We start from the raw sequence: 16274 nt of genomic DNA, 5'->3' as shown, positions 1-16274 counted from the left end.
AGCTGGTCTGTCATAATATAATAGAGACATTAGATCTAGCTGGTCTGTCATAATATAATAGATACTGTAGATCTAGCTGGTCTGTCATAATATAATAGAGACATTAGATCTAGTTGGTCTGTCATAATATAATAGAGACAGTATATCTAGCTGGTCTGTCATTGTATAATAGAGACAGTGCATCTAGCTGGTCTGTCATAATATAATAGAGACATTAGATCTAGCTGGTCTGTCATAATATAATAGAGACAGTAGATCTAGCTGGTCTGTCATAATATAATAGAGACAGTAGATCTAGCTGGTCTGTCATAATTTAATAGAGACATTAGATCTAGCTGGTCTGTCATAATGTAATAGAGACAGTAAATCTAGCTGGTCTGTCCATAATGTAATAGAGACAGTATATCTAGCTGGTCTGTCATAATATAACAGAGATAATATATCTAGCTGGTCTGTCATAATATAATAGAGACAGTAGATCTAGCTGGTCTGTCATAATATAATAGAGACAGTAGATCTAGCTGGCCTGTCATAATATAATAGAAACTGTAGATCTAGCTGGTCTGTCATAATAAAATAGAGACATTAGATCTAGCTGGTCTGTCATAATATAATAGAGACAGTATATCTAGCTGGTCTGTCATAATATAATAGAGACAGTAGATCTAGCTGGTCTGTCATAATATAATAGAGACATTAGATCTAGCTGGTCTGTCATAATATAATAGAGGCAGTAGATCTAGCTGGTCTGTCATTATATAATAGAGACAGTAGATCTAGCTGGTCTGTCATAATATAATAGAGACAGTATATTTAGCTGGTCTGTCATAATATAATAGAGACAGTAGATCTTGCTGGTCTGTCATAATATAATAGAGACATTAGATCTAGCTGGTCTGTCATAATGTAATAGAGACAGTATATCTAGCTGGTCTGTCATAATATAACAGAGACAATATATTTAGCTGGTCTGTCATAATATGATAGAGACAGTAGATCTAGCTGGTCTGTCATAATATAATAGAGACAGTAGATCTAGCTGGTCTGTCATTATATAATAGAGACAATAGATCTAGCTGGTCTGTCATAATATAATAGAGACATTAGATCTAGCTGGTCTGTCATAATATAATAGAGGCAGTAGATCTAGCTGGTCTGTCATTATATAATAGAGACATTAGATCTAGCTGGTCTGTCATAATATAATAGAGACAGTATATCTAGCTGGTCTGTCATAATATAATAGAGACAGTAGATCTAGCTGGCCTGTCATAATATAATATAAACTGTAGATCTAGCTGGTCTGTCATAATAAAATAGAGACATTAGATCTAGCTGGTCTGTCATAATATAATAGAGACAGTATATCTAGCTGGTCTGTCATAATATAATAGAGACAGTAGATCTAGCTGGTCTGTCATAATATAATAGAGACATTAGATCTAGCTGGTCTGTCATAATGTAATAGAGACAGTATATCTATCTGGTCTGTCATAATATATATCTAGCTGGTCTGTCATAATATAACAGAGACAATATATCTAGCTGGTCTGTCATAATATAATAGAGACAGTAGATCTAGCTGGTCTGTCATAATATAATAGAGACAGTAGATCTAGCTGGTCTGTCATTATATAATAGAGACAGTAGATCTAGCTGGTCTGTCATAATATAATAGAGACAGTATATCTAGCTGGTCTGTCATAATATAATAGAGACAGTAGATCTAGCTGGCCTGTCATAATATAATAGATACTGTAGATCTAGCTGGTCTGTCATAATATAATAAAGACAATATATCTAGCTGGTCTGTCATAATATAATAGAGACATTAGATCTAGCTGGTCTGTCATAATGTAATAGAGACAGTATATCTAGCTGGTCTGTCATAATATAATAGAGACAATATATCTAGCTGGTCTGTCATAATATAATAGAGACAGTAGATCTAGCTGGTCTGTCATAATATAATAGAGAATGTAGATCTAGCTGGTCTGTCATAATATAATAGAGACATTAGATCTAGCTGGTCTGTCATAATATAATAGAGACAGTATATCTAGCTGGTCTGTCATAATATAATAGAGACAGTAGATCTTGCTGGTCTGTCATAATATAATAGAGACATTAGATCTAGCTGGTCTGTCATAATGTAATAGAGACAGTATATCTATCTGGTCTGTCATAATATAATAGAGACAATATATCTAGCTGGTCTGTCATAATATAATAGAGACAGTAGATCTAGCTGGTCTGTCATAATATAATAGAGACAGTAGATCTAGCTGGTCTGTCATTATATAATAGAGACAGTAGATCTAGCTGGTCTGTCATAATATAATAGAGACAGTATATCTAGCTGGTCTGTCATAATATAATAGAGACAGTAGATCTAGCTGGCCTGTCATAATATAATAGATACTGTAGATCTAGCTGGTCTGTCATAATATAATAAAGACAATATATCTAGCTGGTCTGTCATAATATAATAGAGACAGTAGATCTAGCTGGCCTGTCATAATATAATAGATACTGTAGATCTAGCTGGTCTGTCATAATAAAATAGAGACAGTATATCTAGCTGGTCTGTCATAATATAATAGAGACATTAGATCTAGCTGGTCTGTCATAATATAATAGAGGCAGTAGATCTAGCTGGTCTCTTATTATATAATAGAGACAGTATATCTAGCTGGTCTGTCATAATATAATAGAGACAGTATATCTAGCTGGTCTGTCATAATATAATAGAGACATTAGATCTAGCTGGTCTGTCATAATTTAATAGAGACATTAGATCTAGCTGGTCTGTCATAATGTAATAGAGACAGTATATCTAGCTGGTCTGTCATAATATAATAGAGACAGTAGATCTAGCTGGTCTGTCATAATATAATAGAGACAGTATATCTAGCTGGTCTGTCATAATATAATAGAGACAGTAGATCTAGCTGGTCTGTCATAATTTAATAGAGACATTAGATCTAGCTGGTCTGTCATAATGTAATAGAGACAGTATATCTAGCTGGTCTGTCATAATATAATAGAGACAGTAGATCTAGCTGGTCTGTCATAATATAATAGAGACAGTAGATCTAGCTGGTCTGTCATAATATAATAGAGACAGTAGATCTAGCTGGTCTGTCATAATATAACAGAGACAGTATATCTAGCTGGTCTGTCATAATATAATAGAGACAGTAGATCTAGCTGGTCTGTCATAATATAATAGAGACAGTAGATCTAGCTGGTTTGTGATAATATAATAGAGACATTAGATCTAGCTGGTCTGTCATAATATAATAGAGACAGTAGATCTAGCTGGTCTGTCATAATATAATAGAGACAGTAGATCTAGCTGGTCTGTCATAATATAATAGAGACAGTAGATCTAGCTGGCCTGTCATAATATAATATAAACTGTAGATCTAGCTGGTCTGTCATAATAAAATAGAGACATTAGATCTAGCTGGTCTGTCATAATATAATAGAGACAGTATATCTAGCTGGTCTGTCATAATATAATAGAGACAGTAGATCTAGCTGGTCTGTCATAATATAATAGAGACATTAGATCTAGCTGGTCTGTCATAATGTAATAGAGACAGTATATCTAGCTGGTCTGTCATAATATAACAGAGACAATATATCTAGCTGGTCTGTCATAATATAACAGAGACAATATATCTAGCTGGTCTGTCATAATATAATAGAGACAGTAGATCTAGCTGGTCTGTCATAATATAATAGAGACAGTAGATCTAGCTGGTCTGTCATTATATAATAGAGACAGTAGATCTAGCTGGTCTGTCATAATATAATAGAGACAGTATATCTAGCTGGTCTGTCATAATATAATAGAGACAGTAGATCTAGCTGGCCTGTCATAATATAATAGATACTGTAGATCTAGCTGGTCTGTCATAATATAATAAAGACAATATATCTAGCTGGTCTGTCATAATATAATAGAGACATTAGATCTAGCTGGTCTGTCATAATGTAATAGAGACAGTATATCTAGCTGGTCTGTCATAATATAATAGAGACAATATATCTAGCTGGTCTGCCATAATATAATAGAGACAGTAGATCTAGCTGGTCTGTCATAATATAATAGAGACAGTAGATCTAGCTGGTCTGTCATTATATAATAGAGACATTAGATCTAGCTGGTCTGTCATAATATAATAGAGACAGTATATCTAGCTGGTCTGTCATAATATAATAGAGACAGTAGATCTTGCTGGTCTGTCATAATATAATAGAGACATTAGATCTAGCTGGTCTGTCATAATGTAATAGAGACAGTATATCTATCTGGTCTGTCATAATATAACAGGGACAATATATCTAGCTGGTCTGTCATAATATAACAGAGACAATATATCTAGCTGGTCTGTCATAATATAATAGAGACAGTAGATCTAGCTGGTCTGTCATAATATAATAGAGACAGTAGATCTAGCTGGTCTGTCATTATATAATAGAGACAGTAGATCTAGCTGGTCTGTCATAATATAATAGAGACAGTATATCTAGCTGGTCTGTCATAATATAATAGAGACAGTAGATCTAGCTGGCCTGTCATAATATAATAGATACTGTAGATCTAGCTGGTCTGTCATAATATAATAAAGACAATATATCTAGCTGGTCTGTCATAATATAATAGAGACAGTAGATCTAGCTGGTCTGTCATAATATAATAGATACTGTAGATCTAGCTGGTCTGTCATAATAAAATAGAGACAGTAGATCTAGCTGGTCTGTCATAATATAATAGAGACATTAGATCTAGCTGGTCTGTCATAATATAATAGAGGCAGTAGATCTAGCTGGTCTCTTATTATATAATAGAGACAGTATATCTAGCTGGTCTGTCATAATATAATAGAGACAGTATATCTAGCTGGTCTGTCATAATATAATAGAGGCAGTAGATCTTGCTGGTCTGTCATAATGTAATAGAGACATTAGATCTAGCTGGTCTGTCATAATGTAATAGAGACAGTATATCTAGCTGGTCTGTCATAATATAATAGAGACAGTAGATCTAGCTGGTCTGTCATAATATAATAGAGACTGTAGATCTAGCTGGTCTGTCATAATATAATAGAGACATTAGATCTAGCTGGTCTGTCATAATGTAATAGAGACATTAGATCTAGCTGGTCTGTCATAATGTAATAGAGACAGTATATCTAGCTGGCCTGTCATAATATAATAGAGACAGTAGATCTAGCTGGTCTGTCATAATATAATAGAGACATTAGATCTAGCTGGTCTGTCATAATATAATAGAGACAGTAGATCTAGCTGGTCTGTCATAATATAATAGAGACAGTATATCTAGCTGGTCTGTCATAATATAATAGAGACAGTAGATCTAGCTGGTCTGTCATAATATAATAGAGACAGTAGATCTAGCTGGTTTGTGATAATATAATAGAGACATTAGATCTAGCTGGTCTGTCATAATATAATAGAGACAGTATATCTAGCTGGTCTGTCATAATGTAATAGAGACAGTATGTCTAGCTGGTCTGTCATAATATAATAGAGACAGTAGATCTAGCTGGCCTGTCATAATATAATATAAACTGTAGATCTAGCTGGTCTGTCATAATAAAATAGAGACATTAGATCTAGCTGGTCTGTCATAATATAATAGAGACAGTAGATCTAGCTGGTCTGTCATAATATAATAGAGACAGTAGATCTAGCTGGTCTGTCATAATATAATAGAGACATTAGATCTAGATGGTCTGTCATAATATAATAGAGGCAGTAGATCTAGCTGGTCTGTCATAATATAATAGAGACATTAGATCTAGATGGTCTGTCATAATATAATAGAGGCAGTAGATCTAGCTGGTCTGTCATTATATAATAGAGACAGTAGATCTAGCTGGTCTGTCATAATATAATAGAGACAGTATATCTAGCTGGTCTGTCATAATATAATAGAGACAGTAGATCTTGCTGGTCTGTCATAATATAATAGAGACATTAGATCTAGCTGGTCTGTCATAATGTAATAGAGACAGTATATCTAGCTGGTCTGTCATAATATAACAGAGACAATATATCTAGCTGGTCTGCCATAATATAATAGAGACAGTAGATCTAGCTGGTCTGTCATAATATAATAGAGAATGTAGATCTAGCTGGTCTGTCATAATATAATAGAGACATTAGATCTAGCTGGTCTGTCATAATGTAATAGAGACAGTATATCTAGCTGGTCTGTCATAATATAACAGAGACAATATATCTAGCTGGTCTGCCATAATATAATAGAGACAGTAGATCTAGCTGGTCTGTCATAATATAATAGAGAATGTAGATCTAGCTGGTCTGTCATTATATAATAGAGACAGTAGATCTAGCTGGTCTGTCATAATATAATAGAGACATTAGATCTAGCTGGTCTGTCATAATATAATAGAGGCAGTAGATCTAGCTGGTCTGTCATTATATAATAGAGACATTAGATCTAGCTGGTCTGTCATAATATAATAGAGACATTAGATCTAGCTGCTCTGTCATAATATAATAGAGACAGTAGATCTTGCTGGTCTGTCATAATATAATAGAGACATTAGATCTAGCTGGTCTGTCATAATGTAATAGAGACAGTATATCTATCTGGTCTGTCATAATATAACAGGGACAATATATCTAGCTGGTCTGTCATAATATAACAGAGACAATATATCTAGCTGGTCTGTCATAATATAATAGAGACAGTAGATCTAGCTGGTCTGTCATAATATAATAGAGACAGTAGATCTAGCAGGTCTGTCATTATATAATAGAGACAGTAGATCTAGCTGGTCTGTCATAATATAATAGAGACAGTATATCTAGCTGGTCTGTCATAATATAATAGAGACAGTAGATCTAGCTGGCCTGTCATAATATAATAGATACTGTAGATCTAGCTGGTCTGTCATAATATAATAAAGACAATCTATCTAGCTGGTCTGTCATAATATAATAGAGACAGTAGATCTAGCTGGTCTGTCATAATATAATAGATACTGTAGATCTAGCTGGTCTGTCATAATAAAATAGAGACAGTAGATCTAGCTGGTCTGTCATAATATAATAGAGACATTAGATCTAGCTGGTCTGTCATAATATAATAGAGGCAGTAGATCTAGCTGGTCTCTTATTATATAATAGAGACAGTATATCTAGCTGGTCTGTCATAATATAATAGAGACAGTATATCTAGCTGGTCTGTCATAATATAATAGAGGCAGTAGATCTTGCTGGTCTGTCATAATGTAATAGAGACATTAGATCTAGCTGGTCTGTCATAATATAATAGAGACAGTATATTTAGCTGGTCTGTCATAATATAATAGAGACAGTATATCTAGCTGGTCTGTCATAATATAATAGAGACAGTATATCTAGCTGGTCTGTCATAATATAATAGAGGCAGTAGATCTTGCTGGTCTGTCATAATTTAATAGAGACATTAGATCTAGCTGGTCTGTCATAATGTAATAGAGACAGTATATCTAGCTGGTCTGTCATAATATAATAGAGACAGTAGATCTAGCTGGTCTGTCATAATATAATAGAGACAGTAGATCTAGCTGGTCTGTCATAATATAATAGAGACAGTAGATCTAGCTGGTCTGTCATAATATAACAGAGACAGTATATCTAGCTGGTCTGTCATAATATAATAGAGACAGTAGATCTAGCTGGTCTGTCATAATATAATAGAGCCAGTAGATCTAGCTGGTTTGTGATAATATAATAGAGACATTAGATCTAGCTGGTCTGTCATAATATAATAGAGACAGTATATCTAGCTGGTCTGTCATAATGTAATAGAGACATTAGATCTAGCTGGTCTGTCATAATATAATAGAGACATTCGATCTAGCTGGTCGGTCATAATGTAATAGAGACATTAGATCTAGCTGGTCTGTCATAATATAATAGAGACATTAGATCTAGCTGGTCTGTCATAATTTAATAGAGACATTAGATCTAGCTGGTCTGTCATAAAATAGAGACATTAGATCTAGCTGGTCTGTCATAATATAATAGAGACAGTATATCTAGCTGGTCTGTCATAATATAATAGAGACAGTATATCTAGCTGGTCTGTCATAATATAATAGAGACATTAGATCTAGCTGGTCTGTCATAATATAATAGAGGCAGTAGATCTAACTGGTCTGTCATAATATAATAGAGACAGTATATCTAGCTGGTCTGTCATAATATAATAGAGGCAGTAGATCTAGCTGGTCTGTCATTATATAACAGAGACAGTATATCTAGCTGGTCTGTCATAATATAATAGAGACAGTAGATCTAGCTGGTCTGTCATAATATATTAGAGACAGTATATCTAGCTGGTCTGTCATAATATAATAGAGACAGTATATCTAGCTGGTCTGTCATAATATAATAGAGACAGTAGATCTAGCTGGTCTGTCATAATATAATAGAGACAGTAGATCTAGCTGGTCTGTCATAATATAATAGAGACAGTAGATCTAGCTGGCCTGTCATACTATAATAGATACTGTAGATCTAGCTGGTCTGTCATAATATAATAGAGACATTAGATCTAGCTGGTCTGTCATAATGTAATAGAGACATTAGATCTAGCTGGTCTGTCATAATATAATAGAGGCAGTAGATCTAACTGGTCTGTCATAATATAATAGAGACAGTAGATCTAGCTGGTCTGTCATAATATAATAGAGACAGTAGATCTAGCTGGTCTGTCATAATATAACAGAGACAGTATATCTAGCTGGTCTGTCATAATATAATAGAGACAGTAGATCTAGCTGGTCTGTCATAATATAATAGAGACATTAGATCTAGCTGGTCTGTCATAATATAATAGAGACAGTAGATCTAGCTGGTCTGTCATAATATAATAGAGACAGTAGATCTAGCTGGTCTGTCATAATGTAATAGAGACATTAGATCTAGCTGGTCTGTCATAATATAATAGAGACAGTAGATCTAGCTGGCCTGTCATACTATAATAGATACTGTAGATCTAGCTGGTCTGTCATAATATAATAGAGACATTAGATCTAGCTGGTCTGTCATAATATAATAGAGACATTAGATCTAGCTGGTCTGTCATAATATAAAAGAGACAGTAGATCTAGCTGGCCTGTCATAATATAATAGATACTGTAGGTCTAGCTGGTCTGTCATAATATAATAGAGACATTAGATCTAGCTGGTCTGTCATAATATAATAGAGACAGTATATCTAGCTGGTCTGTCATAATATAATAGAGACAGTAGATCTAGCTGGTCTGTCATAATATAATAGAGACATTAGATCTAGCTGGTCTGTCATAATATAATAGAGACAGTAGATCTAGCTGGTCTGTCATTATATAATAGAGACAGTATATCTAGCTGGTCTGTCATAATATAATAGAGACAGTATATCTAGCTGGTCTGTCATAATATAATAGAGACAGTAGATCTTGCTGGTCTGTCATAATTTAATAGAGACATTAGATCTAGCTGGTCTGTCATAATGTAATAGAGACAGTATATCTAGCTGGTCTGTCATAATATAACAGAGACAATATATCTAGCTGGTCTGTCATAATATAATAGAGACAGTACATCTAGCTGGTCTGTCATAGTATAATAGAGACAGTAGATCTAGCTGGCCTGTCATAATATAATAGAAACTGTAGATCTAGCTGGTCTGTCATTATATAATAGAGACAGTAGATCTAGCTGGTCTGTCATAATATAATAGAGACAGTATATCTAGCTGGTCTGTCATAATATAATAGAGACAGTACATCTAGCTGGTCTGGCATAATATAATAGAGACAGTAGATCTAGCTGGTCTGTCATAATATAATAGAGACTGTAGATCTAGCTGGTCTGTCATAATATAATAGAGACATTAGATCTAGCTGGTCTGTCATAATATAATAGAGACAGTAGATCTAGCTGGTCTGTCATAATATAATAGAGGCAGTAGATCTAGCTGGTCTGTCATTATATAATAGAGACAGTAGATCTAGCTGGTCTGTCATAATATAATAGAGACAGTAGATCTAGCTGGTCTGTCATAATATAATAGAGACAGTAGATCTAGCTGGGCTGTCATAATATAATAGAGACAGTAGATCTAGCTGGTCTGTCATAATATAATAGAGACAGTAGATCTAGCTGGTCTGTCATAATATAATAGAGACAGTAGATCTAGCTGGTCTGTCATAATATAATAGAGACAATATATCTAGCTGGTCTGCCATAATATAATAGAGACAGTAGATCTAGCTGGTCTGTCATAATATAATAGAGAAAGTAGATCTAGCTGGTCTGTCATTATATAATAGAGACAGTAGATCTAGCTGGTCTGTCATAATATAATAGAGACATTAGATCTAGCTGGTCTGTCATAATATAATAGAGGCAGTAGATCTAGCTGGTCTGTCATTATATAATAGAGACATTAGATCTAGCTGGTCTGTCATTATAAAATAGAGACATTAGATCTAGCTGGTCTGTCATAATATAATAGAGACAGTAGATCTAGCTGGTCTGTCATAATATAATAGAGACATTAGATCTAGCTGGTCTGTCATAATATAATAGAGGCAGTAGATCTAACTGGTCTGTCATAATATAATAGAGACAGTATATCTAGCTGGTCTGTCATAATATAATAGAGACATTAGATCTAGCTGGTCTGTCATAATATAATAGAGACAGTAGATCTAGCTGGTCTGTCATAATGTAATAGAGACATTAGATCTAGCTGGTCTGTCATAATATAATAGAGACATTAGATCTAGCTGGTCTGTCATAATATAATAGAGACATTAGATCTAGCTGGTCTGTCATAATATAATAGAGACATTAGATCTAGCTGGTCTATCATAATGTAATAGAGACATTCGATCTAGCTGGTCTGTCATAATGTAATAGAGACATTAGATCTAGCTGGTCTGTCATAATATAATAGAGACCGTAGATCTAGCTGGTCTGTCATAATATAATAGAGACATTAGATCTAGCTGGTCTGTCATAATATAATAGAGACAGTATATCTAGCTGGTCTGTCATAATATAATAGAGACATTAGATCTAGCTGGTCTGTCATAATATAATAGAGACAGTAGATCTAGCTGGTCTGTCATAATATAATAGAGGCAGTAGATCTAGCTGGTCTGTCATTATATAATAGAGACATTAGATCTAGCTGGTCTGTCATAAAATAGAGACATTAGATCTAGCTGGTCTGTCATAATATAATAGAGACAGTATATCTAGCTGGTCTGTCATAATATAATAGAGACAGTATATCTAGCTGGTCTGTCATAATATAATAGAGACATTAGATCTAGCTGGTCTGTCATAATATAATAGAGGCAGTAGATCTAACTGGTCTGTCATAATATAATAGAGACAGTATATCTAGCTGGTCTGTCATAATATAATAGAGACAGTAGATCTAGCTGGTCTGTCATAATATAATAGAGACATTAGATCTAGCTGGTCTGTCATAATATAATAGAGGCAGTAGATCTAACTGGTCTGTCATAATATAATAGAGACAGTATATCTAGCTGGTCTGTCATAATATAATAGAGACAGTAGATCTAGCTGGTCTGTCATAATATAATAGAGACAGTAGATCTAGCTGGTCTGTCATAATGTAATAGAGACATTAGATCTAGCTGGTCTGTCATAATATAATAGAGACATTAGATCTAGCTGGTCTGTCATAATATAATAGAGACATTAGATCTAGCTGCTCTGTCATAATATAATAGAGACATTAGATCTAGCTGGTCTATCATAATGTAATAGAGACATTCGATCTAGCTGGTCTGTCATAATGTAATAGAGACATTAGATCTAGCTGGTCTGTCATAATATAATAGAGACAGTAGATCTAACTGGTCTGTCATAATATAATAGAGACATTAGATCTAGCTGGTCTGTCATAATATAATAGAGACAGTAGATCTAACTGGTCTGTCATAATATAATAGAGACAGTATATCTAGCTGGTCTGTCATAATGTAATAGAGACGTTAGATCTAGCTGGTCTGTCATAATATAATAGAGACATTAGATCTAGCTGGTCTGTCATAATATAATAGAGACAGTAGATCTAGCTGGTCTGTCATAATATAATAGAGACATTAGATCTAGCTGGTCTGTCATAATATAATAGAGACAGTATATCTAGCTGGTCTGTCATAATATAATAGAGACAGTAGATCTAGCTGGCATGTCATAATATAATAGAGACATTAGATCTAGCTGGTCTGTCATAATATAATAGAGACAGTATATCTAGCTGGTCTGTCATAATATAATAGAGACAGTAGATCTAGCTGGTCTGTCATAATATAATAGAGACATTAGATCTAGCTGGTCTGTCATAATATAATAGAGGCAGTAGATCTAACTGGTCTGTCATAATATAATAGAGACAGTATATCTAGCTGGTCTGTCATAATATAATAGAGACAGTAGATCTAGCTGGTCTGTCATAATATAATAGAGACAGTAGATCTAGCTGGTCTGTCATAATGTAATAGAGACATTAGATCTAGCTGGTCTATCATAATGTAATAGAGACATTCGATCTAGCTGGTCTGTCGTAATGTAATAGATACATTAGATCTAGCTGGTCTGTCATAATATAATAGAGACCGTAGATCTAGCTGGTCTGTCATAATATAATAGAGACAGCAGATCTAGCTGGTCTGTCATAATATAATAGATACTGTAGATCTAGCTGGTCTGTCATAATATAATAGAGACATTAGATCTAGCTGGTCTGTCATAATATAATAGAGACAGTATATCTAGCTGGTCTGTCATAATATAATAGAGACAGTATATCTAGCTGGTCTGTCATAATATAATAGAGACATTAGATCTAGCTGGTCTGTCATAATATAATAGAGACAGTAGATCTAGCTGGTCTGTCATAATGTAATAGAGACATTAGATCTAGCTGGTCTGTCATAATATAATAGAGACAGTAGATCTAGCTGGCCTGTCATACTATAATAGATACTGTAGATCTAGCTGGTCTGTCATAATATAATAGAGACATTAGATCTAGCTGGTCTGTCATAATATAATAGAGACAGTATATCTAGCTGGTCTGTCATAATATAATAGAGACAGTAGATCTAGCTGGCCTGTCATAATATAATAGATACTGTAGGTCTAGCTGGTCTGTCATAATAAAATAGAGACATTAGATCTAGCTGGTCTGTCATAATATAATAGAGACAGTAGATCTAGCTGGTCTGTCATAATATAATAGAGACAGTAGATCTAGCTGGTCTGTCATAATATAATAGAGACATTAGATCTAGCTGGTCTGTCATAATATAATAGAGGCAGTAGATCTAGCTGGTCTGTCATTATATAATAGAGACAGCATATCTAGCTGGTCTGTCATAATATAATAGAGACAGTATATCTAGCTGGTCTGTCATAATATAATAGAGACAGTAGATCTTGCTGGTCTGTCATAATTTAATAGAGACATTAGATCTAGCTGGTCTGTCATAATGTAATAGAGACAGTATATCTAGCTGGTCTGTCATAATATAACAGAGACAATATATCTAGCTGGTCTGTCATAATATAATAGAGACAGTACATCTAGCTGGTCTGTCATAATATAATAGAGACAGTAGATCTAGCTGGCCTGTCATAATATAATAGAAACTGTAGATCTAGCTGGTCTGTCATTATATAATAGAGACAGTAGATCTAGCTGGTCTGTCATAATATAATAGAGACAGTATATCTAGCTGGTCTGTCATAATATAATAGAGACAGTACATCTAGCTGGTCTGGCATAATATAATAGAGACAGTAGATCTAGCTGGCCTGTCATAATATAATAGAAACTGTAGATCTAGCTGGTCTGTCATAATAAAATAGAGACATTAGATCTAGCTGGTCTGTCATAATATAATAGAGACAGTATATCTAGCTGGTCTGTCATAATATAATAGAGGCAGTAGATCTAGCTGGTCTGTCATTATATAATAGAGACAGTAGATCTAGCTGGTCTGTCATAATATAATAGAGACAGTAGATCTAGCTGGTCTGTCATAATATAATAGAGACAGTAGATCTAGCTGGGCTGTCATAATATAATAGAGACAGTAGATCTAGCTGGTCTGTCATAATATAATAGAGACAGTAGATCTAGCTGGTCTGTCATAATATAATAGAGACATTAGATCTAGCTGGTCTGTCATAATATAACAGAGACAATATATCTAGCTGGTCTGCCATAATATAATAGAGACAGTAGATCTAGCTGGTCTGTCATAATATATTAGAGAAAGTAGATCTAGCTGGTCTGTCATTATATAATAGAGACAGTAGATCTAGCTGGTCTGTCATAATATAATAGAGACATTAGATCTAGCTGGTCTGTCATAATATAATAGAGGCAGTAGATCTAGCTGGTCTGTCATTATATAATAGAGACATTAGATCTAGCTGGTCTGTCATAAAATAGAGACATTAGATCTAGCTGGTCTGTCATAATATAATAGAGACAGTATATCTAGCTGGTCTGTCATAATATAATAGAGACATTAGATCTAGCTGGTCTGTCATAATATAATAGAGGCAGTAGATCTAACTGGTCTGTCATAATATAATAGAGACAGTATATCTAGCTGGTCTGTCATAATATAATAGAGACAGTAGATCTAGCTGGTCTGTCATAATATAATAGAGACAGTAGATCTAGCTGGTCTGTCATAATGTAATAGAGACATTAGATCTAGCTGGTCTGTCATAATATAATAGAGACATTAGATCTAGCTGGTCTGTCATAATATAATAGAGACATTAGATCTAGCTGCTCTGTCATAATATAATAGAGACATTAGATCTAGCTGGTCTATCATAATGTAATAGAGACATTCGATCTAGCTGGTCTGTCATAATGTAATAGAGACATTAGATCTAGCTGGTCTGTCATAATATAATAGAGACATTAGATCTAGCTGGTCTGTCATAATATAATAGAGACATTAGATCTAGCTGGTCTGTCATAATATAATAGAGACAGTATATCTAGCTGGTCTGTCATAATATAATAGAGACAGTAGATCTAGCTGGTCTGTCATAATATAATAGAGACATTAGATCTAGCTGGTCTGTCATAATATAATAGAGGCAGTAGATCTAGCTGGTCTGTCATTATATAATAGAGACATTAGATCTAGCTGGTCTGTCATAAAATAGAGACATTAGATCTAGCTGGTCTGTCATAATATAATAGAGACAGTATATCTAGCTGGTCTGTCATAATATAATAGAGACAGTATATCTAGCTGGTCTGTCATAATATAATAGAGACATTAGATCTAGCTGGTCTGTCATAATATAATAGAGGCAGTAGATCTAACTGGTCTGTCATAATATAATAGAGACAGTATATCTAGCTGGTCTGTCATAATATAATAGAGACAGTAGATCTAGCTGGTCTGTCATAATATAATAGAGACATTAGATCTAGCTGGTCTGTCATAATATAATAGAGGCAGTAGATCTAACTGGTCTGTCATAATATAATAGAGACAGTATATCTAGCTGGTCTGTCATAATATAATAGAGACAGTAGATCTAGCTGGTCTGTCATAATATAATAGAGACAGTAGATCTAGCTGGTCTGTCATAATGTAATAGAGACATTAGATCTAGCTGGTCTGTCATAATGTAATAGAGACATTAGATCTAGCTGGTCTGTCATAATATAATAGAGACATTAGATCTAGCTGGTCTGTCATAATATAATAGAGACATTAGATCTAGCTGGTCTATCATAATGTAATAGAGACATTAGATCTAGCTGGTCTGTCATAATATAATAGAGACATTAGATCTAGCTGGTCTGTCATAATATAATAGAGACAGTAGATCTAGCTGGTCTGTCATAATATAATAGAGACAGTAGATCTAGCTGGTCTGTCATAATATAATAGAGACATTAGATCTAGCTGGTCTGTCATAATATAATAGAGACAGTATATCTAGCTGGTCTGTCATAATATAATAGAGACAGTTGATCTAGCTGGTCTGTCATAATATAATAGAGACAGTATATCTAGCTGGTCTGTCATAATATAATAGAGACAGTAGATCTAGCTGGTCTGTCATAATATAATAGAGACAGTAGATCTAGCTGGTCTGTCATAATATAATAGAGACAGTAGATCTAGCTGGTCTGTCATAAT

The sequence above is a fragment of the Salvelinus alpinus genome, chromosome 10 (genome assembly GCF_045679555.1).
Source record: "Salvelinus alpinus chromosome 10, SLU_Salpinus.1, whole genome shotgun sequence".
NCBI lineage: Eukaryota > Metazoa > Chordata > Actinopteri > Salmoniformes > Salmonidae > Salvelinus > Salvelinus alpinus.
The sequence above is the reverse complement of the archived record's forward strand: the minus strand, read 5'-3'. Positions refer to the sequence as shown.